Source organism: Thunnus albacares, chromosome 8, assembly GCF_914725855.1.
Source record: "Thunnus albacares chromosome 8, fThuAlb1.1, whole genome shotgun sequence".
Classification (NCBI taxonomy): domain Eukaryota; kingdom Metazoa; phylum Chordata; class Actinopteri; order Scombriformes; family Scombridae; genus Thunnus; species Thunnus albacares.
This window is the reverse complement of record NC_058113.1, coordinates 1,265,789-1,293,153: the sequence shown is the minus strand read 5'-3', so window position 1 is coordinate 1,293,153 and position 27,365 is coordinate 1,265,789. Positions and strand designations below refer to the sequence as shown.

The following is a 27,365-nucleotide window of genomic DNA, read 5'->3' as shown; positions in this document are numbered from 1 at the left end:
AAAGCGTAGCTTAGTGTTACCTAAAAGATTTCAAAGTCATGGCTGAATATTGAGCTTATTTTGACAACTCAACTCTCGCAAGATTGAGACTTCTCTTTGAACGAGACTCGGTGAGACACACTATCAAACAGATCGGATCAATCGAAAGGTAAAGAAAAACGTTTTATTTCTCTGTATGGTCCTTTCCATAATGTTGTCAGACACTTATAATAACAATCTGAGCCTGTCAGTGGCAAAACCAAGCACTTTTGGTGGATATACTTTGATGGGGTGCAATTTTCCCCGTCAGATTACATTGCAGCCAGTTTGGTGGCTGCCAGCTGCAGCACTCTCGCCCAATACTGGATCAATTTCAAAAATTGTCATCCCCATTTGTCACTTAGTCAGAAAATGATGGGGGTCCAGGTTGAAAAATACCTAAGTTTCCCTTTAATACTACAGTAGGCTGAGTGCAATAAAGCAGTTTTGCATTGAGTATTACTTTTCAGCTTTGTTAACCAAGAGACTCACAACCTTGGTGACTGGCTCTGTACACCATTGCTGTTGTTCATCAATGCAACCTACCTAGACTAAACAGTTCATGTCAGACAGGAGGTTTGGGGTGTATCCTCGGTGTGTCATATTATGAAAACACTTTACAAAACATCTAAAAAAAAATATTGATAAAGACATTATAAAAGTTCATAAGCTCACAAGCTCATAAATGAGGGGTTTGAAAATATTTGAGAACTTTTAAAACAACACTATAAAAACTTGATAGGTGAAAAGTCCTCATTCATGCCTCCTAGAAATAAACTTTTAAGGTAAAAAAATCAAAATGCTTTCTTTTTCAAAGAATTGACACCTCTGTGGCTGCACTCTCCCTTCTCAGTGCACAGAGAGTAACATTTTGTCAGAAACCTTCACTGTACTAAAATCAGTTCAAAGTAGTTTTCAAAACTACAGAAAAGATAGTTTGGAGATCACTTTACTGTTTATATTCTGAGGACTGTTTTAGTCTCAGGAATATTTTTCCTTTCATCCAGATTTGGTGATTTTACAGCTGTTCATGGGTGTAGAGTTGGGTATGGATTGTAGAGACATGTCTAACTGCAGCCCAACAACGGCAACAGTAATAAGGTCGGTGATGAATGAGCAATGGTGAATCTAATGCGGTTAGAATTTATAGTTTAAATGTTTTAAACATAACAGAATAGACAACTTCTTCAATGAACAAAACTAACATTGTATTTAAATTTCAGGTGTGAGGTGTTAGCTAATTTGCTCAGGTACGTTGTTTAATTAAAGAACTTAATTACTGTAGAGGACATTGTCTCCCAAAGTGAATTAAGACATCACATCCTTTTTAAAGAAGCACGTGTTTGTCAGTAGCAGCTGAGCTTAGATAATAAGAATGTTCTGTAATTAATGTTAACATTAATCGTCTTTCAAATTTAGTGGGAGGAATGTTTAGTATTTAACCCCATCCCTCCCCTTTTCCATCAGTGCATCAAGAGCAGTTATTATTGCATTTGTGTCAATGAAAATGATTTATAAGCTAAGTTAGCCACAGCCTGTCCAACTGATCTGTCTTTGAATGTCATGAAAATCCTGTCAGCAGCAGCCTGAGCAGCACAGAGACACACAGACAGGTGAGCTGAATTCAGGAGTTGATATAAATCAACAAACTGAAAGAAGCATAAAAAGTCATATCAGAAAATACATATTCAATGAAGCCAACTTTTTGTAGTCAGGCTATTAATGTGTGTGTGTGTGTGTATACGTGTGCATATGTATGCATATGAAAGAGAAAAGAGAGGAAGGCCCTGTTTACACCTGGTATTAACATCAGTCTCGGATGATCCGATCACAAGTGGACAACTCTAAAACAGGTGCGAACGCACCCAAGATGCATTCAGGACAGATTGATTTCCGATCACTCAGACCACATTTGGAGGTGGTCTGGGCCACATGTGACCACATTCATTTAGCAGTGTGAATGCTATGTGTCCTGAGCCACACTGACGTCATCTCACGTCCTCTGTTTTCCGGCAGACTAGGCATCAACTTGTTTGATAACAGGATAAACAAATGCTTTATTTTGTTTTACATGCGAATTAAAAATGTAATCCACCTCCCGTTTTTCCCGTTCCCCTAACCAGTTTTCCTCTTCAAATTCACAATTGTAATTAGAAATTAAACCAAAACCAGCAAATAACTTGTTTTTCGCTCGTCCGTCCAAAACAATATTTCAGAAGCTAAATGTTGCTGGATAGCTTCCTCTGTCCTGTCTAGCTGATAACTACAGTTTTTAGTTTTGCTGTGCTGCTCAATATAATGAGCTCAGGATTTATCAGGAGGATGGCTGCTTTACTCCAAACAGTTTCAGTGTATGAACCGGAATGTGTGTGTAATGGCTGATCTATATTCCGATGCGGCGCTAGAATAAATTAATAGGACGGGCATTTGATTTTCGTGAGGGGGCACAATGCATTGTATATTTGTGTATCCTGTTATCAAATAAGACCCCCGGTTCTCCTGCTGGTTAATAACGAACGAATTTGGTCTTTGCAAACCAACGAATTTGGTCTTTGCAAACGGTAATGATGTACGTGCTTATTTGCATATAGAGCGGGGAAGTGAGATCCGGAAGTGAGCGAAAACAGGAAGCTGTGCATCAGGAGGGTGTCAGCAGATGGAAAACCTCACTTCTAAACAAAATGTCTGCACACAACTGCACATACTCACACAAAAGCATACACATATATAAGCATTCTTGAGAATAATTTAGTGTTTATTGTATCCATATCCAATTTTTATTTTCAATGGAATATATATAAATTGGGCAATCCAATGAATAAAACATATTCCTTAAGGTTGTATTAGATTATTGTTTTTTGTAAATTTGTTCCCATCTTCTCAGTCAATCAATCAATCAATCAATCAATTTTTATTTACATAGCACCAAATCACAACAAAAGTCACCTCAGGGCACTTTTCACATAGAGCAAGTCAAGACCGTACTCTTTAATTTACAATTCCCCCATGAGCAAGCATTTGGTGACAGCGATAAGGAAAAACTCCTTCTTAACAGGAAGAAACCTCAAGCAGAACCTGGCTCTTGGTGGGCAGCCATCTGCTTTGACCGGTTGGGTTAAGAGAGAGAAAGAAAGAGGGAAAGGGGGAGGGGGGCAGAATAACAACAATCATAACAATAACAATAACAGCAGCAATAGCAGTAGCAATAGCCAGGGAAGGATGCCAACAGGACTGCGAAGGACCGTGAAGGCTAGGCCTGCAACCCAGGGTTTCCTGCAAGATGAGAAAGCACAAAAAACCCCAGGGAAGAAGCGAAGTTAGTGAAAGTCAAAACCATCCATACCAAGTAAGTGACACATTACATTCTATTTAAAGTGCATGTTGGGGGTTACATTCTGAAGAAGTCAACAAAACCACGTTATCTGCAAAGAGCAGAGAAGTCATTCTGAGGCCCCAAAACGAGACAATCTCCTCTCCCTGGCTACATCTTAAGATTCTGTCCATGAAGATCACAAACAGAATCTCTGACAAGGGACAACCCTACACTGACTGAAAATGTGCTTGACTTACTGCTGAGAATACAGCTCTCACTCCAGTTATATAAGGACCAAATGTCCCGGTGTCCTATACTCCTGCTGCCGTCCCACAAACATCAAATGGAAGGGCAACGTCAGAGCTGCAGAACCTCACCCAGAACAATGAATGACCTCAACAATTCCCATGTCAATCTTTCAGCTTGATCTCATAGAAGAATGTGAAATGACCGCAACCTCTTAACAACGCATTATGTGGTGGCAGCACGTAATGTGCTAAAGTTACGTGTCGGTACCATGGAAACAATGCCAATGGAAAGTCAATTAGGATCCTTTGTCATGATAGACACACGAATATGACCCAGAGAGGTGACTCAGTTCAAATAAGGCCTACATATGGTGACAAATTCCCATATTTTGAGGAGGTGTGTTGGGTGGATGGCTAGGTGGTTAAATGGCAAAAAGTGGACTTAGCTGCAGGAGGCTGCTGTCAACTTCCTCTTTTGAACCATGAGTGTCACGTTTCCATCCACAAATTAGGACAGTTTTTTTACAAGCTGTAACTACGATTGTTGTGGTGTTTACTGTTGCCATGACGAGAAAGGTTGCCTTACTTAAAGGAAGTAGTAACTTTAACCCATACCACGTTTCAAGTGATCATTTAAACCCAAACATTGATCTTTCCCCTAACCCTAACCAAGTGGTTTTTGTGCCTAAACCTAACCAGACACAGGATTGTCACATCATAAAATATCATTATTTCTTCACAATGATTTGTAACAGTTTTGGAAAGTAGACAAATGCAGCCTGATCTCATAGAAATACATGAAATGACCATGACCTCTTGACATATGTAATCTTAACACCACAACGTAATATGGTGGTAAAAGGTCATGGTCATTTCACGTATTTTTGTAAGATCAGGTTGCAGTCTTTCCAGTATTTGTTGACATATGTTGTTCTAGCTCAGACATATTTTTCAAAAATCATCCCTAAGACACACCACTAGAGAGGCAAAAATCTGAACAGATTATATTACTAACTACTTACAATGGTATGTGTTTAAAGAGTTAAAATCTACATAAATTATCAGCACCAAAACTTTCAGCAGCCTCCTTCCAGGGCAGTGCCCTTGAAAAACCCTGATCACTGAGCTAAGTGCATGAGGCTTTGTGGGTTCTGTTTTAACAACAGGGTGATGTGGTTCACCTAACATACTCTACAGTTTGCCCTATGCTGGATAGAGGCAGATGGCTCTGACTTTGACCTACTCTCTGCTGCCAGCAGGCAGCTGACAACTTGGCCCAGTGCCACCCACAGACGGCTGCTGCTGCAACGTGCAACTGTTCATGTAGAAGCCTGACCCAAGTCAAAGAAAGACAGACAGAAGGCTGCACTGGGTGGTGGTGGTCGGAGGCCACCTATCGCTGGTCTGGTTTACGATGAGTGAGCTCTTGCTTTAAAGCCCCTAGATGTTTTTGTGTAATTTTTCATGTGATTTTAGTGTCTTTCAACTATTCTGATAACATTCATTTTTGTTATGGTTAGTTTACTCTTCAGTCCTTATATAATGGAAAACTAATGCCCTACAAGGGTTGTAGTGGGGTCTGATCACTGGAAGTAGACTTGAGAGTAGGAAAAAAGTGTTGCACGCTCTGGCTCCATATGCATTTCTCTTTTATTCAGATGAATAAAGTTTCAGCCCTCAGGCCTTCTTCAAGATTAACAATCATAGCAGGACACAGGCACTGGTGTGTTATATAGGCCGCAACCTAGTAAGACATCTGATGGTGATTAGACAATCATGTTCCACCATTAGGGTGAGAAAAAAACAATCAAGAGGCCTTCAATGAATCAAAATCTTACAGTCTTTCAGTGACAGGAACTACAGTCAAACAGTTCTCTTCTAATAACGTGACAAAAACCACTATGTTTAAATACCAGATATAGAGATTTAAATTTTACATTCAAATATTTTTGGTTAAGAGAATTCAAATATGTTAAAAATACATTTATTTTGAATAGATTTCTAATAGATATGCAGAAAAAGTTCAATCTCAGCTCTGGATGAAAATATCTAATAAATAGAGATACATTACAGAAAACTCTTCAAGTCATAATTTATATTTAATCCATGAGGTGACAGGATGCAAGAATTGATCTCTGCCAGAGATCAATTCTGCCAGAGATCAATTCTGGCGAGATGGCGAGAATTAATCTCTGTCTGATATCGATAAGATGTCACAATTACATTTTCTTTCCATTGTCCTTGTCATTAGTGTTTGGCAGGAGTACAGTGTCTATTATGGGTCTCAAGAAAGTTTTGCATGCTCCTCCAGAGGCAACCTTGACTTCTACTTTCCTCACCTTCCTATCATGACTTGAGAAGGTTTTGACCACCATGCCCATGGGCCAGTGGTTCTGCTTGACATGACTGTCCTTCAAGAGCACAAGGTCCCCTTCTTGCAGATTAGGTCTCTCTGAATGCCATTTCCCGTGGCCTTGTAGGGTAGAGAGGTACTGGTTCTTCCAATGTTGCCAGAGGACATTGGAGAGATGTTGCACCTGCCTCCATTGACATTTGCACAGGTCACTTTCATTGAAATTGCCAGGAGGCATGGATAGAACTCCAACTTTCTGGGTATGGAGGGTAGTTCATGTCAGGATGAGAGGGAAGCTTGAGTCGATGGATACCAGGATGAGAGGTCACAAGTTGACAATTGCTGTTACCTCAGCCAAGAAAGTGGTTAACATTTCATGAGTCAGCTGCCAGGGTGTAATGCTCATAAGCACTGACTCAAGTATACGTCTTGTCAAGCCAATCATGCGTTCCCAGCTACCTCCCATGTGTGAGGGATGAGGTGGGTTAAACACCCATGTGCATCCGTTGTAACTTAAGAACTGCTATATTGCCTGGTTGTTTCAGTGTCTTGAGTAAATACCTCTTTGCACATGCACAAGATGTTGGTCCCACAGTCAGACCTCAACTGTACTTTTACTTTCACTGTACTTTACTTTACTGGGCTGCAGATGGAGATGAATCACCACAGAGCATTGATGAAACTGGAAGACTCCATCGATTCCATCACCTCAATGTGTATGGCCCTGGCACTCATAAGGCTAAAAATGACTGCCCACTGTTTACTGCTGATGCAGCCTCTCCGAGTTCAATGAGAAGTGACTGTCCAAGGCCTGAACACATCCACTCCAATGTAAGAGAATGGAGAGTTGGTGCTTAGATGGTCCACGGGTAGGTCAGCCATCTTCATCATGTTTCTGTTCCCCATCGGAGCTTGCAGCAGGTCACACAGCTGTGAAAGATGGCACTGATGCACTGTTTTCCACCAATGACCCATAGGCCAGCTGACCCCACCACATCCTCTGTGAAGTGGCACCCTTGATGCTGGACTTGCTGGTGGTAGTGTCGTATTAGTAGGGTCATTAGATGGCCATGGCGAGGAATAATGAGTGGATTTCTTTCATCACTTTCAAGATAAGCTTACGACAAACAACTTCCAACTCTGAGGCAACCTGCATTGTCTAAGGAGACAACCTTGTGAGCTGGTTCTGTTTAGGGATCTCTTTCCCTGTCTGGATGCATGCAGAGACTTTGGGGAGACTTTTGCCATATGTGCCAGCTTTGACAATTGCTCTTACTGTTTTCTCATTTGAAGGAGCTAGCTATGTAGATCAATCTTGATATAGTTCTTACAAGCGATCTCCAGGACAAGAATGACTCAAAACCTCTCGGATTCAAGGGAGTCTCTACAACATGAATGGCACAAGATGTCAGTGAAAGGCGGATCTCAGGGTCAGACTCAGAGTTAACTAGATCGAAGAATGCTTCATTATAAGCCTCATTATTTGCTGGCTTCAGTAGGAAGCCTGGTCCTTTGAACCAAACTGAAGAACTGAGAATGGAGGGAATGACACCAAATGTTCTTGTTCGTGCTTAGTTCCATGCATCATCTATTTCTCCTGCAGGCTAAATGGAAGTTTGACCACTATGGGATGAATTACACATGTCGTGTCAAGGTACAGTAGTCCTGGTATGTAGCCTTTGCTCTTGGCAGAGTCTGTCTCTAAAAGTAGGCCCCTAAGGTCACGTAGTAGATGAGGGTCCTTGTTTTAGATTCTGGGGAAATGTTCTAGCCTATCAAACATCTGGCCTATATCTAAAGTCGCAAGAGAGCCATATACTTTTGCAGCCTCTCCCATACTTTGCTCAGTCTGAAGGAAGGATTGTTGACATGCACACTTAGAGGTGTATGGCATGTTGCAAGGATACATCATCTAATCCTTGCAAGGATTCATGCAAGGATTAGACTTGTTGACTAACCACTTAGTCAACAAGTCAAGCTCTTCACTAGCTGTTAAGAGTAGACCTTGAGTGGAGTTTTCAAATGAGGATTTCCATGCCCAGTAGTCGCCTGGCTTGTCACTAAACATTGTAAGTCCTCCAGTGAGCAACTCACATCTGTCTAGAAATCTGGTGAGGTCAGACATATTTGAGTTTTCTTGTGAGGGAATCTGAGGTCTAGAGCATGGTGGTGGTTCACACACCATGGAGCACTGGGATGGCTGGGAGATACCATTGTTTTTATTGTTCTTGTTAGACAGTGAGATGTAGGGTCTAATAGTAAGATCAGGCACGTCAACATCTTGCTTGAGTTGAAAAATGTGAATGTATATGGATCTCTTTACCTTTTACAACGGTAAGTATCATTACACTGACTACAACAACCACAGCAGCGGTTGCTCCCAGGGATAGGTGTTAAAGTAGCTTGGGCTGGCAATTATTGAGGAGGAGGTAAATATGAATGTACCAGATGGTCTCTCAGGTTTTTACCTCTTTTATATACCATGAGAAGCTGTTCTTTGAATATACCATTGAGTTGACCGTTAAGTATATGCCAATGTTTTGTTATTATTCCCGTTATCTGCTCTGCAGTCTTAGAATACTCTGTTGTAAATATTATACAGTCATTTGATATCATTGTAGGTTTATTTTTTAAAAGATCAGACCTAGAGCTGTCTTTTATTTTAATAATAACTCATCAACAAACACAAACTGAGAGCTCGGATCAGTGTGCAATTTTTTTCAGTCTAGTCCTCTTGTAGATGCGAGACAGCCAGAGTCAGCAAACCATCTTGAGTCACAACAGTTTTGTAAACTGCAGCAGGTCCAGAGATTGTAATGACTCAAGGTGGCTAATATAGCCAGTTATCATCTACATTAGTGGTTCCCAAATGCTGGGTTGGGTTTTATTCTGAGTGGCACACAGACCAATTTCATTAAAAAAAAAAAACCAAAACAAAACCAAAAAAACCCTTTGAAATGTAGCAAGTTTCTGGAACAGTGCTTTTATTTGGAAGTTCCATTTGCCACTTCCTAGTTAGTAGCAGCTCTAAAACATGCAGCTTTATAGTACAAAAATGCCGGCCTTGTGGGTGTTGCCAGAGACAGCAAGTTTGCTCCACAACAGCTTGAACAAAACTGACATAGAATATATACAGCTGCTTTTACTTATGCTGGACACAAAAAAGGATAAAAATGAATGTTTCATACAGGGAAGTACTGGCAAGTCTTCTCTTTATCATTTCCAGCACTGCGGCTGCAGCTTTATTACCTTGTTCTTTGTAATAGGCATGTTTACATGCTCTGCTGTAAAAACAGAGTAGTAGTAGTAGTGTAAAATTTACTACTACTAGTAGTAGTGTAAAATTTGTTTTAAATAAGACTGAATTAGTTGTTACTGCTGCTACACTGCCCTAACTGCACTCTCTTGCTGCAACTTACTTTTTATTGAGCTTTAAACCTCAGTTGTAGTTAAGTTATTTTAGTTTTCATTTTGTGAAGGGGCAGCAGTGGTTAGCATTGTCCCCTGTCTATAGGGAGGTTGTGCGTTTGAATCCTGTGACAGGTGGAATGGATGGGTAGAAATATACTGAACAGGTGCAAGGGAAAATCTGGACCCTGTGGTCCAAGCCGCTGGGAACCACTGATGTTACTTTTTAACTTAAAATAACCTTTCTGTGTACATTGTAGTGACTAGATTCCCATGAAGTAGACATTTTATACATCATGCAGTCCTAACTGAACCACTTAAAAGTAACCACAGCATACACATAACATTCAGCGCAGATATACACATTTACTAAGAAAAGGTGAAAATGCAAAGATCGATCTAAGGATTTTAAGAATCCATATAGGATCATTCAAATAAAAATCACAATTAGTTGGAAAAGAAATACAGGCTAAATGGCTTAAGATAAAGTCCACACAACTCAATGACACAGCTGCATCATTGTATTGTTTCATCACTCAGATTGTCCTTACATGGATTTTATATCACTGGAACACTAATGCTCTTCTCTACCTATTCATATACAGATATTTGAGATGTGTTGATAATCTGTGGGCAAACAATTTCAGTTTATTTTTCATATCATAAAAAACTGTCCCACAACATGTATAATATTACTGACATGATACATGACAAGACAAGAGGTGAATGTGCCAAAATCCAGTAAATAAAGTGAGTGAAAACTGAGCAATAAACAGCATAGGGCTGGATATAATGCCAACAAAATACAAAAGAGATGGAACAGTTTGGTCTTACATGAGGATTATCAGAGACCTTGATGTATTATCAAATGTAATATATAAATGATGTATTAGAGCAAGTGTGAAGAAGCTAAAGTCATTAGTCTAATAAATAAAAAATAGATTAATTAAAAAGCAAAGTATACGTAATTCTGCTGACAGTGGATGTGCAGGGAATCCTCATTTTGCTTATAAGGAGATACAGAATGACGTTACTGGCCTTTTACTGTGGGGTGCCTGTGCTTGAGTTATGTCTAGTTAAGCGTGAAACTGGGTTGTGCAACCTAATTACTTATATAATGGTTTCAAATCATTTAAAATGGTTAATTGGTCATACGTGCTGACAGTCAGGTCTTGTGTGTTAGTGTCGGTGGGTTGCCAGGTTGAGCTGCTGAGAGAGCGGAGGTCCACCAACTCAAAACATCTTTCCTCATCCAAGTATGGATTATGGGATATCAACATTATTTAAGAATTATGTCAAGAAACAAAGACCCCATCTGCATCTAATATCAATATCACGATTAATTGTCACATTTACCTCGGTAACAATTAATGAAACAGTATCTAATTAAATACACATACACAAGACTATCTGTCCTTGCAGTTGAGTCCTTATTAATGAGATATAGGCCACTGAGTAATATTTATTTATCATATGCAATAGTTAAGAACACTTTTAAGTAATTCTTTGCTAAAAACAGGAAATTGAAAGTAAAATATGGTTCTGTCCACAACTATCAAAGTATGTAATAATATAAATAGAACTGATAACACTTTTATGACACTTTGGCTCCCGGAGGAAAAGAAAGCTAATTTGTGCTCTTGAATTAATCATATGTGCTCTCAATTTAATATTTTGTGCACACAGATGACTTAATTAGTGCTCTTAATTTATCTTTTTTGCCTGTTCCCCTCTTGTAGAGAGCACCAAACGCATTTAGTCAGCCAGAGACGACAAAGAAGACATTCCCTGTAACGTCAGTTACATTTTCTTTGCGTTGAAACATTTTGAATGAAAAGCGGGTAAAACTTGTTTGATTAACTTCAGGTTTGTGAGCAATCCCGAGTTTTTGTGAACTGGCACACAGCAGCAAATTACAACAAATTAGTTATTTTTTTCTCCATGGCCTCCAGGCTCGGGCTGATAATGTGGCAATTCTGGCAAATGCTAGATCAGCTGGTCCACCAAGGCCAGCTGAGCAAGGCCACCGGCAATATAAGCTACCTACACTGTGAGGCAAGTGCAGGAAGTGCTGCCGTCATCCTCCCCTCACTCCATCAAGTGGATGCGTCCATCCATGCAATGTCAGAGGTCAAGTGGGAAATAATCAAATCAAGACAGAAAGAGTGGAATGTGAATCAAAAATAAAGCTAGTCTATACACATGATTAAAGGTCCCCAGAAAGTCAAAAGATGGAGTGGAAAAGGTGAGAGAGAAAAAGAAAAGAAAATCTCTTGGCTGAAATTAAAACACATTTATTCAAAATATCAATGCCACTGCCACACAAAATCCTGTTAGCGTTAGCATGCCTAGCTGCAGTGATAACATTAGTAGTCCACCACCAAATGAAGAGGAGGAGGAAAGAGTCTGGGCAGATGAGCAGGCTAATTCCAGTGGAGAGCAGGGGCAAGGAGGGGAGGTCACTGCTGGGGATGAGCGAAAGGTGTGTGACAACCTCCTGCAGGTGATACTGCTAATGTTAGCTCATGCAGTGATAGTGTTAACAGCAGAGCACCAGATCTGAAAGCATAGCTTTTCAACTTTAAAATTCATCAAGAATAGATTACCGAGCACTACATCTTGAAGCATTCATGCTCATGGCTACAGAAAAAGACATTCTTATGGCTTTGGACACTGATGGAATAATCAACAGGATGGCAGAGACGAGTGCACTGATGAGATTTCTTCTCACTGCCTAAAGCAGGGCATGCTATTCTATTCTATTCGCTGCTTAAGGCGGCTGTACTATACTGTTTTTTTTGTTTTTTTTAAATGATATCAGCTAATTAGTTATTCTGGGTCCAGCACTCTGGGTGCAGGCATGCTGCGTGTCACACCCTGACAATAGCAGTGAATGAACATTTAAATAGTGTTATAGCATGAAATACTGACTGTTAAGCCTGATGTGTTAATTGCATAAGATCAGCTGCAAACACAGTGTCAGATGATTAACGATAAATAGCTCTCACATTTCCAGATCATCATAGGAAGCTTTTGTCCATTGTGAAAATTAAGTTTATTATTAGTTAGTCTATTTTATTTCATGATGACAGCATTGCATTTTGTAATAAACTACATTCATGACATATGATTTTGTCATATTTGTTTTATTTGTGAAGTTAGGAATTGTAGCATAAGTGCAGTGAGAGCTGGGTTGCTCATATCAACTGGCAAATGAATAAAAGTGCGCCTCTTGGGTTGCTGACTTTTCCTCTAGGCTATTTCTTGGCTATTTATGTATTACATTATAGGGGTGTGCCTGGATACAAATACATTATTCGGCAAAGCACAAATAGTAAGTTTTATATGATAATTTGTTTCATACAAATATTTTAAAAATTATTTGTTTTCAGGAAGAAAAAAAAAACATGTCAAATACCAGCGCACAGGTCAGTTACATCGCTATCTCAGTCTCTCAGCGCAGCCGTTACATCTCAGCAGGTCTCAACGAGGAGAGCCACATCCACCTGCTACATGACGCACATTTCCTAATTTGGACATCACTCCCGGAGTTGGGGGTGTTCCCCAGAGATAAAGCTGAGCTACTGACACAAGCGAAGTGCTCCCAAGGGACTCTCCATAACCTGTTGTTCCCCTTCTCCTTTCCACAAAGTTAGGTTGTAAAAAATAGGCAATAAATGAAAAGTGCAAAGCAATAATCACTTTTGAGGTTCTTCCCTACACATTACACAGTGTGGTGTCTCTGTGTTATGGGTGTATAAATATGTAGAGGTCTGTCTGCTATGAGGCGCTGGGTAACGTTTTAGCTCAGTAGTCAGTGCAGTCGTCTATGATCTGGGAGACTCCAGGTTGAGACCCAGTGTGAGGACCTCCTTCATAAGGTAGTTTATTCATGAACACTTATTGTAACACTTTAATTTTCTTAAGCTTTTAAATTAAAAGCGTAACAAAAACAAAAACAAGATTTTTAAGCCTCTCTTCACTTTTATTCAAATAAAAATAATTTTGCTACCTCAACAAATACAGATACAAATACAAATACTGGGCCCTCTGCACATCCCTATTACATTATTTTATGAAACGCTGTAAGTAGCTACACCTGTTGTTAGGGTGCCAATTTGATATCTATTGCTTAGCGTATATGTTATAAATGAGTTGATATTGCTTTATGCAACTCATAAGTATGTATGTTGGGGAAAAATGGGGCCGAAAATTGCGTTTCACATCACAAAAGTTTCAAGGGTTGCATTCTTCAGTTTTACTTAAATTCATTCATAAATTGCCCAGCCCTATTCCAGTGACCAATTACTGCAACAGATGAAAAGCATTAAGTGTTCTTACATCATGAAAGAGGGAAACTGACTCATCAATGTTATTTCAAAGATGTTGATGTTGTAGAGGTCTTGTATTTCACCAACATCTCCTACACCTCCAGCAGCCACTCCACTCCCATCTCACCCTTCACCTTGTCATGTCGGGTAACCAGTCTCCAGCTACTATCCTGACAGTCAGTCAGCCTTACACGGAACATCATGTCATGTCCACAAATTGTAGGTCCTTGGAAAAACAGCATGAGACCCTTTCATCTTGATGGTGCAGTCTGTTATGGTGAATTTGACCCCTGGCCCGAGCCCCCCCTTCCCCACGCTGTGCCTTCAGACAGAAGGTCAGCAGGATTGAAGGGGTCACAGGGTGGGGGGAGCTGCTGTATTAGTGCCAGTAAGTCAAAATAACGGGCTGGATTAGCTGCGGATGGCAAGGTCATCCTGGTTAATCTCCTGCAGGGAAGTTTTGGATCAAAAGTCAGTGATCTGGTCATCAACATTCAGTTGAGGGTAGAGCAGACAGAGGGAGAGAGCATTAGAGAGCCACACAATGCATGAGCACAAAAACAAATAGCTGCTGTGCAGCCACAGAAATGTCTGTGTCATATAAAAACCTGGGACAAGCCTCTCCATCAATCTAAGCCCTATTCAGAGGTCATCAGCCTGGACAACTGCGGCATACGGCAATACTGCACCCTGTGGGGAGGTCAAAGTGCTGTTGATGGAAAGCACATTGTTGCTGCTGCTGCACTGGTGTTGTGACAAACACAACTATAAGCTGTAAAACACAAGGGAAGAGATTTCTATCATGCCGGCATGGCTGGATTACTAACCAGGTAACTAGGCCTGACTTATAAAGGAAACTTGTGTCACAATCTGCTTTCAATACTTTCAATACTACTTCACTTGCAATGCAACTTGATGGCATCTCTCATTTAGACACTCCATGCCTGGTAAGCATCCACATCTTCTATTTTGAGATAACCCTGATTACATCACAAATATTTTCTCAGACTTAACAAAGTTCCTCCAGAGCCACAGAAGACATTAAGCTGTGTTCAGAGGCTGGATAATGCTCCCTGTAACTAGTAAAGTGAAAACTAGTATGAGTTTTACACATAAAGTCGGTGGACTGCCCTTTTTAAGTAGCAGGATGTATACACAGAGCACAAAGGTGGGATGCATGGGGGGGTCAAAAAGTTCATTTTTGCCCTGGGTTCCCCTTGTAGGTTAACACGGCCATGTATGAAAGATGGGCAAGTGTTTTTATCATCTTAATTTATTAAATGGGGACATATGTTATTTTGTGATTTTCTGTCATTTTTATACTGTTATTATGTTGGATGTTTATGTTAAATATGGTTAAAGTTTCAAAACTTGAGGTGAATGTATGTAGAAATTCTTCCTGAAAGTCAAAAGCCAGGGCTTCAACCTGCCCTGAACACTTATTTGGCAAAGTCACCTCTATTTCCCCATCAAACTCCATAATCTTTGTTGCTAAGATTGTTGCTAAGGTTTCTGATGAATTGAGAAGTTTCCATTTTAAGTAAAGAGTCTGAGAAAAAAGAAGTGAAATCCTACAACTATAGTTTGTTTATGTGGCCTCCTGCATTGCTAGAAGTCTGCCGAGGGGCAGCTTCTTGAAGCTGGCCAATCAGAACAGAGTGGGCTCATCAGGAGGGAGGAGCCAAAACAGCCTGTTTCACACAGAGGCTGAACTGAAGGGCTGCATGGAGGACAAGTATAAGATAAATTAGTTTTTAACTGTAAATCATGCAAAGATATTCCAGTATAGCCCCAGAAAAAAGAACTGGAAATGTGCATGATATCTCCCCTTTAAATGTGATACCTGGAAAATTCATCTTCTGTATTTGCTTCATTTTAAGGCTATCTGGTCCTCTCTCAACAATACTATGTTTCTCAAAACTATGTTCAAACAGCAAATGTGCATCAGCAAATGCAGTCCCAGATGAGTTTGCCTAACCTTAACTAGAGTGCTTTAGTAGCCTAAACTCTGTAATGCCATGGAAAATATGAACCCCCTTTAGAAACTCATAATATAATAACCTGCCAATAATGTAATAAAATTGGTGAGCGGACAATGTAATAACTTTTTTGCACATAATGTGATAAGTTATTACATTTTGTGCAAGTTGTTACATTATGAGTTTAGTGGCAACTTTGTTAAAAGTAATAACTATATATTGCAAACATACATTGTAATAACAAATAAAAATGAAATGCTGTCAGATCAAATACATACAGTATTTCATACAGAGCACCTTTTCCATCCCAACCATCACATCATGGCCAGTATGATCCACATTTCAATTGTGCCTCATGTGTTTTCAAGTATAGGGTTGTTATTCAAATGTGAACCAAATTCAATTGTTCATTTATAGGCATTTTAGGTGTTTTTTATGTACTGAAATAATGCACACTGTCTCAGAATCCACCTCAGAAAAAGACCAAAGCCAACCATACACATATTTATTAATACATACACATACACATTTTGATAAGGGTGTTTATATATATATATATATATATATATATGTAAATACTGCCTACATTTAATGAAGTATGTTTTTGTGTCAGTTTTGTCAGTATTTGTTTATTAAAAACTGTTCAAAAGCCTCGCATTGCTGTATATGTTGAGGTTTCTGCTAGTAATTCAACAGGGCTACAGGGCTTTCTCATAATCACCTTGTTTTTGTAATAATAGGTTAACATGCATACATTTAGATGTTACAAAAGGAAAGAAGCCTGTTGTGAAACCTCTGCTACTATTCATCCAACAATATTTATAGATGGAATAACAGGTTGAAGATTTTGATTTCTGACAAGCATTTCGCAACATCCTTTATACATTACATATACATTTATAATATCTATGAATTGAAAGGCTGAATTAGATTTGCCAATATCTTGTTTATGTGTTTGGCTTTGGTTTTTTTCTGAGGTAGATTCTGAGACAGTGTGCATTATTTCAGTACATAAAAAACACCTAAAATGCACATAAAGGAACAATTTTTTGTGGTTTACATTTGAATGGCAAACCTATACTTGAAAGCACAATTGAACGTGGATCATACAGTCCATGATGTGATGTTGGGATGGAAAAGGTGCTCTGCATGAAATACTGTACATATTTGATCTGAAAGCATTTCATTCTTATTTGTTATTACAATGTATGTTGAGTTATTATTTTTAACAAAAAAGTTGCCCCTAAACTCAAAATGTAATAACTTGCACAGAATGTAATAACTTATTACATTATGCACAGAAAGTTATTATGTGTGCTCACCATTTTTATTACATTATTGGAAGATTATTACATTATCAGTTTTTATTACATATTTTATTACATTATGCACAGGTATTATATTATGAGTTTCTACAACCGTCAAAGTCATGTGCACCCAACCACCTGCCTTGACCACATCTCTTTGACCTCTGTGCTGCATATGGATATATGGACTCTCTCGGCTGGAAAAAAAAACATTGCCAGTGAACATAATCAAGGCAGTAATCATGTTTATTCTAAAATGCATTTGGCAAAGCAAATTAGTAGCATATGAATGTATTTCTTAGGAGTCAGCGTTGCTCTTTAGGGAGTCACTCAGTGTACACAAACACTTCCATGTATGCAATACCAGCTCTACCATCCGCTGAGTCCAGCTAAAATAACAGTAGGTTTACCTAGAGGCTACAAGAATTCCAGTAAAACAGCAGAAAGTCTTCGAAACAGCCAGATCCTATTTGTGGAAAAGCCCCCTGGTTTATTTGAACAGATGATTTTCCTTCAGGGGCTCTGAATAAACTAAGTGCAGTGTAGAGCTTTATCCTGAGTTTCGCCTGACAGTAGTTGTTGGGCAGCTGATTCTTTCACACTGGTTTAGCAATGCTCTCCTCTACCTGGCTTTATGAACAGCTGCCTAAGTTTGTTTAACTCAAAAGTAATGATGATATATATCCGATTTACTTCTGTTACTATATTCTTTGGACTATACTAGTACTACTACTACTACTACTACTACTACTACTGTACTACTACCATACTATTGCTACTACTTTTTTGTTTTTTTGTTTTTTGTCCATCTGAGGTTTGACAGTCGTGATCAAAGGCATATGTTGAATAAAAACATATTTCATTTTTGAAGATTGTATGAAATATTATATAAAGTGGTACCAGCACATGAGTGTTGTAACACTTTTTGCTTCATGATATACATCTCAAACTTTGATACAAGCCACTCATATTACTGCAGTGAACAACAGAAAAAATATTCTTCTTCTTGCTACGTCTTCAAAACTTGCTAGACTTGTTATGTATTTATTTTATTTTATGTGTGTGTGGTATATTGTTTCATTTTTCTGAAACTCATACTCAACATTGAAAATCATTATTGATCATAGTGTACTAAATTATGAACACTGCAGCCTAGAAATCATACTACACCAGTACATTTGGAATATAAACATTGCCTGCATATAAAGACATAAGGATACAACTGCAAACTGATGTGTTAGTTGGTACATTTTTTTCAGTAAAGTGAAATTTAAAAAACAACTGTTTAATTTAATTCCTATTTTCACCTTGCCAACTTAATTTGCAGCCTTTTGATTCTGTGCTTTTTGCTCCAAGTGCATTCCAGTCCATGAATTATTTTGTGAAATATGGGTCATCTGTTAATCTTGATAAATGCTATAACTTTATTATTTTTATATATTTAATATCCTGTTGTCAACTACTAGAAACTGGAACAAGAACATGAATGGTTCCATGAGGAGAATATTTTCCTCTTCATCCAGGCCATCATACAACTGTAGTTCTTTAAGGATTATGTGGTCTTTCCTGTCCATCCAAGTTACAGTGGGGAGGGAAACAGTGCTTTTAAATGTTTGCACAAATGCATATGCACCACCTTAATGCCGCTAGGGTGTCCCTGAGAGGAACATCTGCTTCCTTGAAGAAAAAGGAAAAATAAAGATTATACCACCATCAATACCACCAAAGGCATGCAAACAAAAGCCACTGTTACTATTTTACTTACAATACATTACTTGCATTTTGTTTTCAGTATTGTCTAGAAAGAAAACAGATTGTGGTCATTAAGTAATGTAAGGGAATCTCTAGGGATGTGTGTACAAGAATGCACCTTACTTTAGCTAATAGTCTACACAGTACCTGATCCTGCAGAGCTGGTGACTGATGTGACATGCTGCGACTTCTTGGAGGGAACGTCTTCAACATCATCCTGAAATACATTTGGGGGTTAAGTCTTTAAATATTGGTTTAAGACTATACCACTCATCATATGACACCTCGTACCTTCAGTGTGTTTTGTTCTCGTTGCCATTGTTGATCTTGCAACCTCCCTTCATCAGACCTTGCTGAGTGAATGACAAACATTATATTCATTCAATAATATAAACACACATTCAATACATTCAAAAAATATATATATAAGTGATTTTAAGGATGCAAATTAAAAGGTTTTATAATATTCCCCCCCAGAATGTCATATCAGCATCCAGCTCTGCAGGAGTTTGATGTATGAATTTTGTATGTAGTGTAATAACTGTAGGAAATATGTCCCACAATGTGTCAAGAATAATAAACAAGAAGAAATATGAGCAATAACAATAGTACGCTTTGTTTACTGCAAGCATAGAAGTAATAAGTTTTCATTTGTCATAACAAAAATAGGATAATATACTGTGTACTGAAAAGCCAGCATCTTATCATCAAAACCTCACAGTTGTTTGAGAAACCTTACTTTGGTAGGCCCTGTGGTGTGAACAAGGTACAATTTTCAATAAAGGAATGACAGTCAAACGGTGTAGTACAGTGGAATAATTTAAAGAAATATCTAACCTGAACATCATCCACACCAAAAGTCCTCAAAGATCCAGGGAACAAGATCTGAGCAATGTTTCTGTGAACACAGTATATGAAAGTAAAGAAAAAGTACAATTCAACAGCTTTTCATACTCCAACATGCATAGCAGCTTTGAACACAGTTGAAACTGAATTACTGTGCTCTGTTGATTATTGTTACTGTGCAATAGCAATGATGAAAGTGTGTCACATTCCTGCAACTCAAGCCACACTTTATGACTGTGAACTCTGAAAGAGAGGAATAACACTTAAGTAACAACTTATAAAAGTCAAAAAACATGAACGTCAAATATATTCAATAAACACAGAAAGAAATAGTACTCTCTGTGCCTCACTGAAACATGACCTTGATGTGGTTGTTGACCATATATTGTGCAGCCCTATATGTGCAGAAGGGGCAGTGATGAAGTTGACTGCTGGTGCATTTTTCTATTTTGGGACTCTCGTCGTCCAATAACACACTAAGGTGCCTCTATAAATCAAAGAGAAAAAGCATAGACATAAAAGGCATGATAATTAGAAAGACATAAAATAAGCAACCAGCATTTAATTTCATTATTTTATATACTATGTGTAGGCTATGTGTAGACTCGCTATGTATAACTTGGATAATGGCCATTGGCTTCAAGTATAATGTTACACATTCAGAGACAGCCCAACACAACAGGGCATACACTGAAGAAACACAGAAAATCAACGATCAAATTGATTAAATAACTGTATGTGTGGACCTAGGCTTACTGCTCAAGTAGGCAGTTAGCTAGCTCACATCCAAAAGGATGCTAAGTAACGCAATGCTAACATCGATGTTATATAACATATAGGTTATATAACATAGCACTGTACTGGTCCAACATGAATATTACAAAGTACATTATGCATAACAGTCTCCCCTACTTCCATGGTTTATATTCATATCCTTGTAGATGCTCTTTCGTTTGATACTTTCGTGTTCGATTTTAACACTTGAAGCAAAGCCAGACCACATACTTTCTCATTAATCCCACAGTTGTTAGTTACTTAGCTCAACAGTTAGCTTAACAGCTAACTTATCTTAGCAGTTAGCGATGGCTTCCCTCTCTCCTTTAGCTATTCCTCTGCCTCCTTTAGTGATAATGGTACATGTAATAAATGTAGTTTATTGTTCTGACTTAGCGCATCGAAATTAAACATTTAATAGTTTTTCCACAAGATCATATTTTAGCATACCATTACATAAAGGTTCTCTATGTAGGAATCAGAAATTCCTTCTCATTAGTGACACCTGTGGCCATTAAATAAGCTGTAGTCAACATCCTGGTGCTCACGGCACAAGACTATTGCAGGTGATATTTTTTTCCTCACTTATACTTTTCATAATTACATAAAAGATTTCTAACATTGCCTTTTGCAAGGTGTTTCAACAAAGTATCTCTCACTCCCAGTCAGTCAGCTAGTAAGCTATGTTCTGCTGTTGCTCTGGAGCTTGTTTTCTGCTCCTTCGTTGAGGAAATAATGTTGTTTTAGCTGTGTGCTCAGGAGTGGGCGACTTGTCATTGTGGGAGTGTTTTGTTGTGAAATGTGTTGTGGTCGCCAGAGACAGCTAGCTGTTTCATTCACTGGAGTGCTAATATCTGCAGTGTGTTTCTAGTCGGATAGCACCATTTTTATTGTGTTGTGTTATGCTGGTCATTTGTTGACTTTAGTGGGAGAGAGGCAAGGCACTCAAGAGCACGCAAAAATGTCACCGTTAGATTTTCACTGAAAATCTGGCATGGGTCCTTCACATAGAAATCAGTCCACAAGCTGTTACAGACAACTGAGAAAGCTGGGGAAAGTCTCATTTTTTACGTTACATTACTACCTATTTATTCATTGGCAATAAAAAAAAACATGATTAATAGATGTAAATTGCTTCACAGTTCTATATACATATAGAACCTTTATAAAAAAAAGAAATCACCTATCAATAGTGGGCAGTATTGTCACATCTTGTAAAATATAATCAAATCAAAAATGAATATCTCCTTAATAGATTACCACACAGCTGTGAAGGTCATAACATTCTTTATGTACTGTATTTCTATGACAAACAATATTACATGATTTACATAATGATTAGATATTTAATTCACACAAATTCAGATTTGGCTGACGATTTGCAGACACTCCATGAATGTCCTCCAAGAATGCGAGTTTATGACTCTGGTCTGTGTAGATAAGGAGAGGGGTTTTCTGTGCACGGGTGTTGAGTTGTAGGTCCTCTCCCTTGGTTTAAATGACCCCAAAGATCATTTATGCTTTTAGTTCAGGCCATAATTTAGTTATTGATTGAAAATGGTCTCTTAGGAGGTCTGTTCAATCTCCATTTTGTCACAGTGTTTAACTTTGGTCAGTGACATGTTGTTAGATCCCCACTCGGCAAAGAGGTCAATTCAGGGGTCCAGGGGTGAGCCATGTCTCTGTGGAATTTACTCACCTCCTCAATTTGAAATTAAAGAAGGGTTATTGTATCCATGAAATTAAAGAAAACATCATGGTGTCCTCCACCAATGTGGTTATTTGTCGCTTAGCCCCATCTGTGACCTCAACACAATCACATACATGCTGAGGTTAGAGACAGTGTTGCCAGATATACAAACACAATCATATTTGTATAATTAAGTCCTTTTGTAGAATATACAATAATTTTAATTTGTTATAACCCTAGCCGTAACCCTTTTTTCATGATAGCTGAGCTAATTTTGGCACACAAAAATTATTCCAATCAGGTCTACCTAAATGTTACTTAACACAGACACTATGATTTGCATGAGCTGCTCTGGCGTTTTCATGCAGGAGACATTGCAGGTTCCCTTTCATAGATGAATTATCTTTTTTTAAATCTTTTTGAAACTGAGCTTTCATTTTATATTTTCTACACCTGACACAGGATGAAACAATGATGGTGAAAAGATGAAGACCAACAGGGTCATGAAGGCATACATTGACAGTCATGAATGCATCCTTCTGTGTGGCCGCCTCACTTCCCTCATCCACCTGTCCATCTCCATTCTCTGCTAATACTGTATGGTAAATTAGACACAGTGATCAATGTAGCCTTTCAAGAGAATATATTCAGTATTCAGTATCACTAATCATATGCACATGATGTAATCCATCACTGTCAATATGAGTTGACAGTGCGTGTGTGCAGGCTCCATTCATTTCTGCATCAAAGCCTCTTTGTAGCATCAGTCAGTTTTGTTTTCTGGGCAGCTGCATTTTGCCAAAGCTCCTGCAACTTACTGCAGTGACAATTGGCCCCTTCATCTGATCAGATGAGTCAGGAAGGATTGTCCCGTTTCTCCGACAACAAAGCACTTACACACAAGCCGTCAAAGCCAAATTATGTGCCCTCCCTCTACTGCAACATCAGCAAAATAGCTGCTCTATATTGGAGTCATTATCCAAACCATCTCAAGACACTGCTCCACTGTGCATGTTCCTGTCAGAGCTCTTTTGGCTGCTGACTGCTTTTTCTGGCTGCATGGTCAGTGAACTGGGACTGACACGCTTTTATCTGATCTAGTTAGATCTTCTGATGCATATCACTGATGTTGTATGCCAATCCAGCAGTGTTTGTAAGAGTTTGTTTGATGGATAAAGTTATTATATTTATTGCAAGTTGGAGCCAGGGCTGAAGCGACTATTGAAGACACAAGGCTGTGTCCTCAGTATTGTTTAATTTAAGCATTTTAACAACCTGTGGAAGAGGTAACATTCTACAATTACACACTTAACATTAGTTTAAACATTATAATTAGTTTTTCAGTTTTTTAGTCAAAATTATCAATATTTGTGACATTGTGGAAAAGGCTTTGAAACAAGGAGATTCAATTTGCGGAAAATTTAGTAGTTTAACAGTGGAATTAATAGAAAAAATATGAAGGCTGCATGGTGTTGCACAAACTCTTGACCTCAAATTAGTAAATCCTGGCTACAGCTCTGTAGCATTACTGTAGCTTATATGTTATAATGCTAACATACTTGCTTTTACTACACATTTGCATGCACATGATGGCTACTCAACATAACCTTTACAGTAGCCATGGTTGTGTGGTTTGTCAAATTTTGTTTCCTGTTTTGTTTGTGCATTTTCTGTTTTGTTTTTTATCATCAAAAATCTCTTGCACACCTATGTAGTCTTTGTGACAGGTGCATTGGTGGAGTAGCCACTTACTAAAAAGAGGAAAGGACACCCGCACACTGTCTTCACTTGCTCAGTAAAGGTATTTTAATATATACAACGTTTCGATCAACGACCTTCTTCAGGTATATGCTGACGAATGGAAATAAACATCTTTATATACAAAAGGCAGGGTTATCAGAGTTGACCAATTATCACAAACATTTCATTAGTAGCAACAGGCTACACCTTGTGGCTAGGAGTGAACTCCAACAATTCACAGGGCATCCTATAACCTCAATCAGATGCAAATCTATATGCTACATCTAGAAAATATTTAAAATGCAATGGAAATATTAAAATCACATTTATCAGCTCAATAGTAATCTGAGTCGGTTTTGTTTTTTGAAATGTTGTGTTTTGCACCTCTGGGCCCCAGTCTTTGTACGTGGATAATCAGGTTATCCAGAGATCCAGAGAATGTTGACCATTTGTTAAGATTTGGATGATTAGAATATTTGGATTTTTTGGTTCTTCAAAGCTGTTTTGAAGAATCTGGAACTGTTGTTATAGCAACAAATCCTTAAACCCAAGCCTGCTAAAGTGCAGTTTATTGACAATTAGCTTGATCATGACTAAGACATTTTAAGGTGAACCCCAAACATGAACTAATTTTCAGATACGAATGTCTCAATTTCTCATATTCATAATAAAATAATGCTGATATAATTATGGTTTTATATGAGAACATGCAGTTTAGTGATAAATCATTATTTAATTTTTATAATGAAGAGTTACCTACACTAATAAATGATACAACTAAATAAAAGTTAAATAGAAGGCCCTAAAAAAATATAGTGTGGGATACTCAGAGACATAAATTCCCTTAAAAGATTTGGACTGTTAAAGGACCTGTGGAGCCAGGACATGTGGCATTTAATTTGACATTTGAACACTAAAACTTATTAAATGATTAATTGCAGAACTCACTTTCCTGAAAGTTGTTTATGCAATCAAACATACTTTTTTTTTTAGTTTTTAAAAGGTTTTCGTGTGGGATTTAAGTGTGGAAACATCGGAAATAATGTGCAGCACAATGTAGAGCAAAATAACAGCAGTAACAAAGCAGGAACACAAATAAAATCAGACTTATGTCCATAAATCTATTGCCCTGTGCATGCTGGAAGTGTTCCCAATACACCTACCCCATCAAAGAACCAAATTAGCTGGATGAGAATTAACCTGATTATTTTAACCTGATAATAGCATGTTAGCCTGAATTAGTCAAGCCACATTTGAAGAACAGTGCCTAGGGCCACTATACAGAACATTAGCATTACCATTCATTTCAATGAGATCAGGGGGAAAAACTGTTTCATCTTTTGCCCAAATGCAATAAGACATCATCCAGCAATGCACTGACCAATCAAATAGGTAAATTACTTTAAGTCAATGGTATGGTTCTACAGCATACTTCATGATTATTGAGACAGAGGATTGTCCACCGGATTACTCTCCAGAGTTCTAAAATCTTATAGTACTGTAAAATGCCGTGCAGTGTTTTGGGGAGCTCCTCCCCAGCTCCATGCTCTCATCCAAATATGGTTCTTATCACTTCTGGCTACGTCCATTTTTATACAGTCTATGCTTCAAACTCATGGATCCAATTCTCAAACTGGACTTCCTAGATTATATTTCATCTTCTCACCTGTGGCAACACGCCCCACATCAACACAGACTTGTTTTTAGAGCTACACTATTTTTGGTTTGTTTTGGTCCTGAGTGATGTATAGTAAAGAGTTCAGTATGTTTCAAATGAGCCAGTGTGTGACATGTTGACCAAACCTGCCTCAAGGCAAGGGGTTCAGACACTGTTAGAGATGAGACAAGCACTTTGTGTGAAGTATCCTTCAGTCCTAAGAATACATGATGAGCAAGTAGTGTGTGGGGTGTTGTCATTTCTTTTGTCTTTACTTATTGGTTGTTTCAGGCTTAATCAAGGTCAAGGTGCAGTTGTGTGAGACACTGAACATATGACTGATCCAGGAGCTGCTCAGTGATGTGCTGTGAACATGCGTAACTGGGAAGCAGGTGAGATCAGTTTGCTCTTCTTGGATAAAAAAAGGTCAAATCAATCACAGCCTTTTTTTGTTTTTAGTTTGTCTCCACCTTGTCATGCTTTAGTCTGTTCACAGCGCTCCTCTTGGGTTTGTCCTCTCCCCTCAGGAACACCCTGTGACTTCCCCTGTGCAACATGAGACGTGGCAGCTGCATGACTCCTGTTTTACTGTGCAATAAAGAACTGGCTGAGGGCGGCGGGGGCTGGGCTGTATGGCATTTTCTGTCATATGCTATGCAGTGGCCCTGCAGCCCTGTGAGACCCAGGCCTGCTGTGAGGCATCTGCTGACTGACCTGCCATTGTCACTTCCTGCCAAGTTCAGGGGAATCTGTGTGGTGATGTATGACGGAGTGTCTCAGGGTCTGCCAACAGATCTAAGCAGCTTGTCCCCATAAACCTTCACATATCATTACTGAGAGCATCAGGTAAGATGATGAAATATCACTGAATAGGGTTATCTGAATCTGAGACATCTGTACAGTACGTGTTCACTCACATGTAGCTGAGTTACACTGTGAGTTTCCCCTTTTCCTTTTTGTGACAGCAGTGCATGACTGGGCTTCAGCAGTGAGATGATCTCCACTGCATTTTCTCTGGACATGTGGAAAAAGCCTAAGATACTAATTTCATCCAATTTAATAAGTAGGTTGCTCCTTTGATTACTAAGTTCTTTTCTTGCTGGTGGTGCTTGATGGTCTTCATTGAAGTGTTTCAACTTGACAAATCCCAATTATCTAAAGTTAAACCTGCCCAACCTTTTTTTGCTCAAGTTCGGCATTTTGGATCAGGATTGGGGCATTTTGTTGCATAAAACTTTAGGCTCTGGTCTGGGTCAGGTCGCAATTTTTGCGAAACTATTAAAAAAACATGCCTATTAAAAAACAATTAAAATATTAAAACTATTAAACTATTAAAAAACAAGACAGTCCAATTTAATCTGCGAATTATTCTGCATAAATCAGAGTATTCATGTGCACACCCATTTACAGAATCAAAATCAATGGAATAAGTACTGGAACAAAATCAATTAAATAGCAATACAAGAAGTACATTTCGACCAACTACAGGTCTTGGTCAGGCAAATATTTTTCTGACGACCTAGTTGACCGAAATGTTGCCAGTGAAATTAAAGGGATCCCATAATCAACATCACGTCTCACATCACATCTACTAAAAAACAATAAGGTTTAAAAACCTTCCAATTCAACTAAATCGCTCTCTTTGTATCCAACAACTCTATGCCTATTTCGCTCTTTTCTAATTTTTTTAAGTTTAGCTCTGCAGACCTAAACCTCAGCAAGCAAACAATGTGATGTGTACTTATGACCCCTCATCATCAGTTGTCTACCAATTGTAAAACCAATTTTAAAAAAAGGATGAAGGGTTTCCTCAATCATAGTTCAATTCAGGTAAGGGTTGGGGGAGTTATTTCTGAAACTGTTGACAATGGTACGCCCCAAGTCTACCAAAGTTTTGGGGAATCTTTATTTGCTGACGATGGCACGATCTGGGCTGACAATGGCACGAT

General features: G+C 38.6%; 2 long non-coding RNA genes across 2 annotated transcripts; one reads left to right on the top strand and one right to left on the bottom strand.

Annotated features, from left to right (window-relative positions):
- On the top strand, window positions 1–26,256 carry LOC122987583. The gene is made up of 3 exons (XR_006404528.1): window positions 1–148; window positions 25,708–25,808; window positions 25,944–26,256. It is a non-coding gene; the product is annotated as an uncharacterized LOC122987583 (long non-coding RNA).
- LOC122987584 lies at window positions 18,834–19,803 on the bottom strand. The gene is made up of 3 exons (XR_006404529.1): window positions 19,547–19,803; window positions 19,001–19,062; window positions 18,834–18,926 (listed from the first exon to the last, which is right to left on the bottom strand). It is a non-coding gene; the product is annotated as an uncharacterized LOC122987584 (long non-coding RNA).
- Window positions 26,257–27,365: the final 1,109 nt, after the last annotated feature.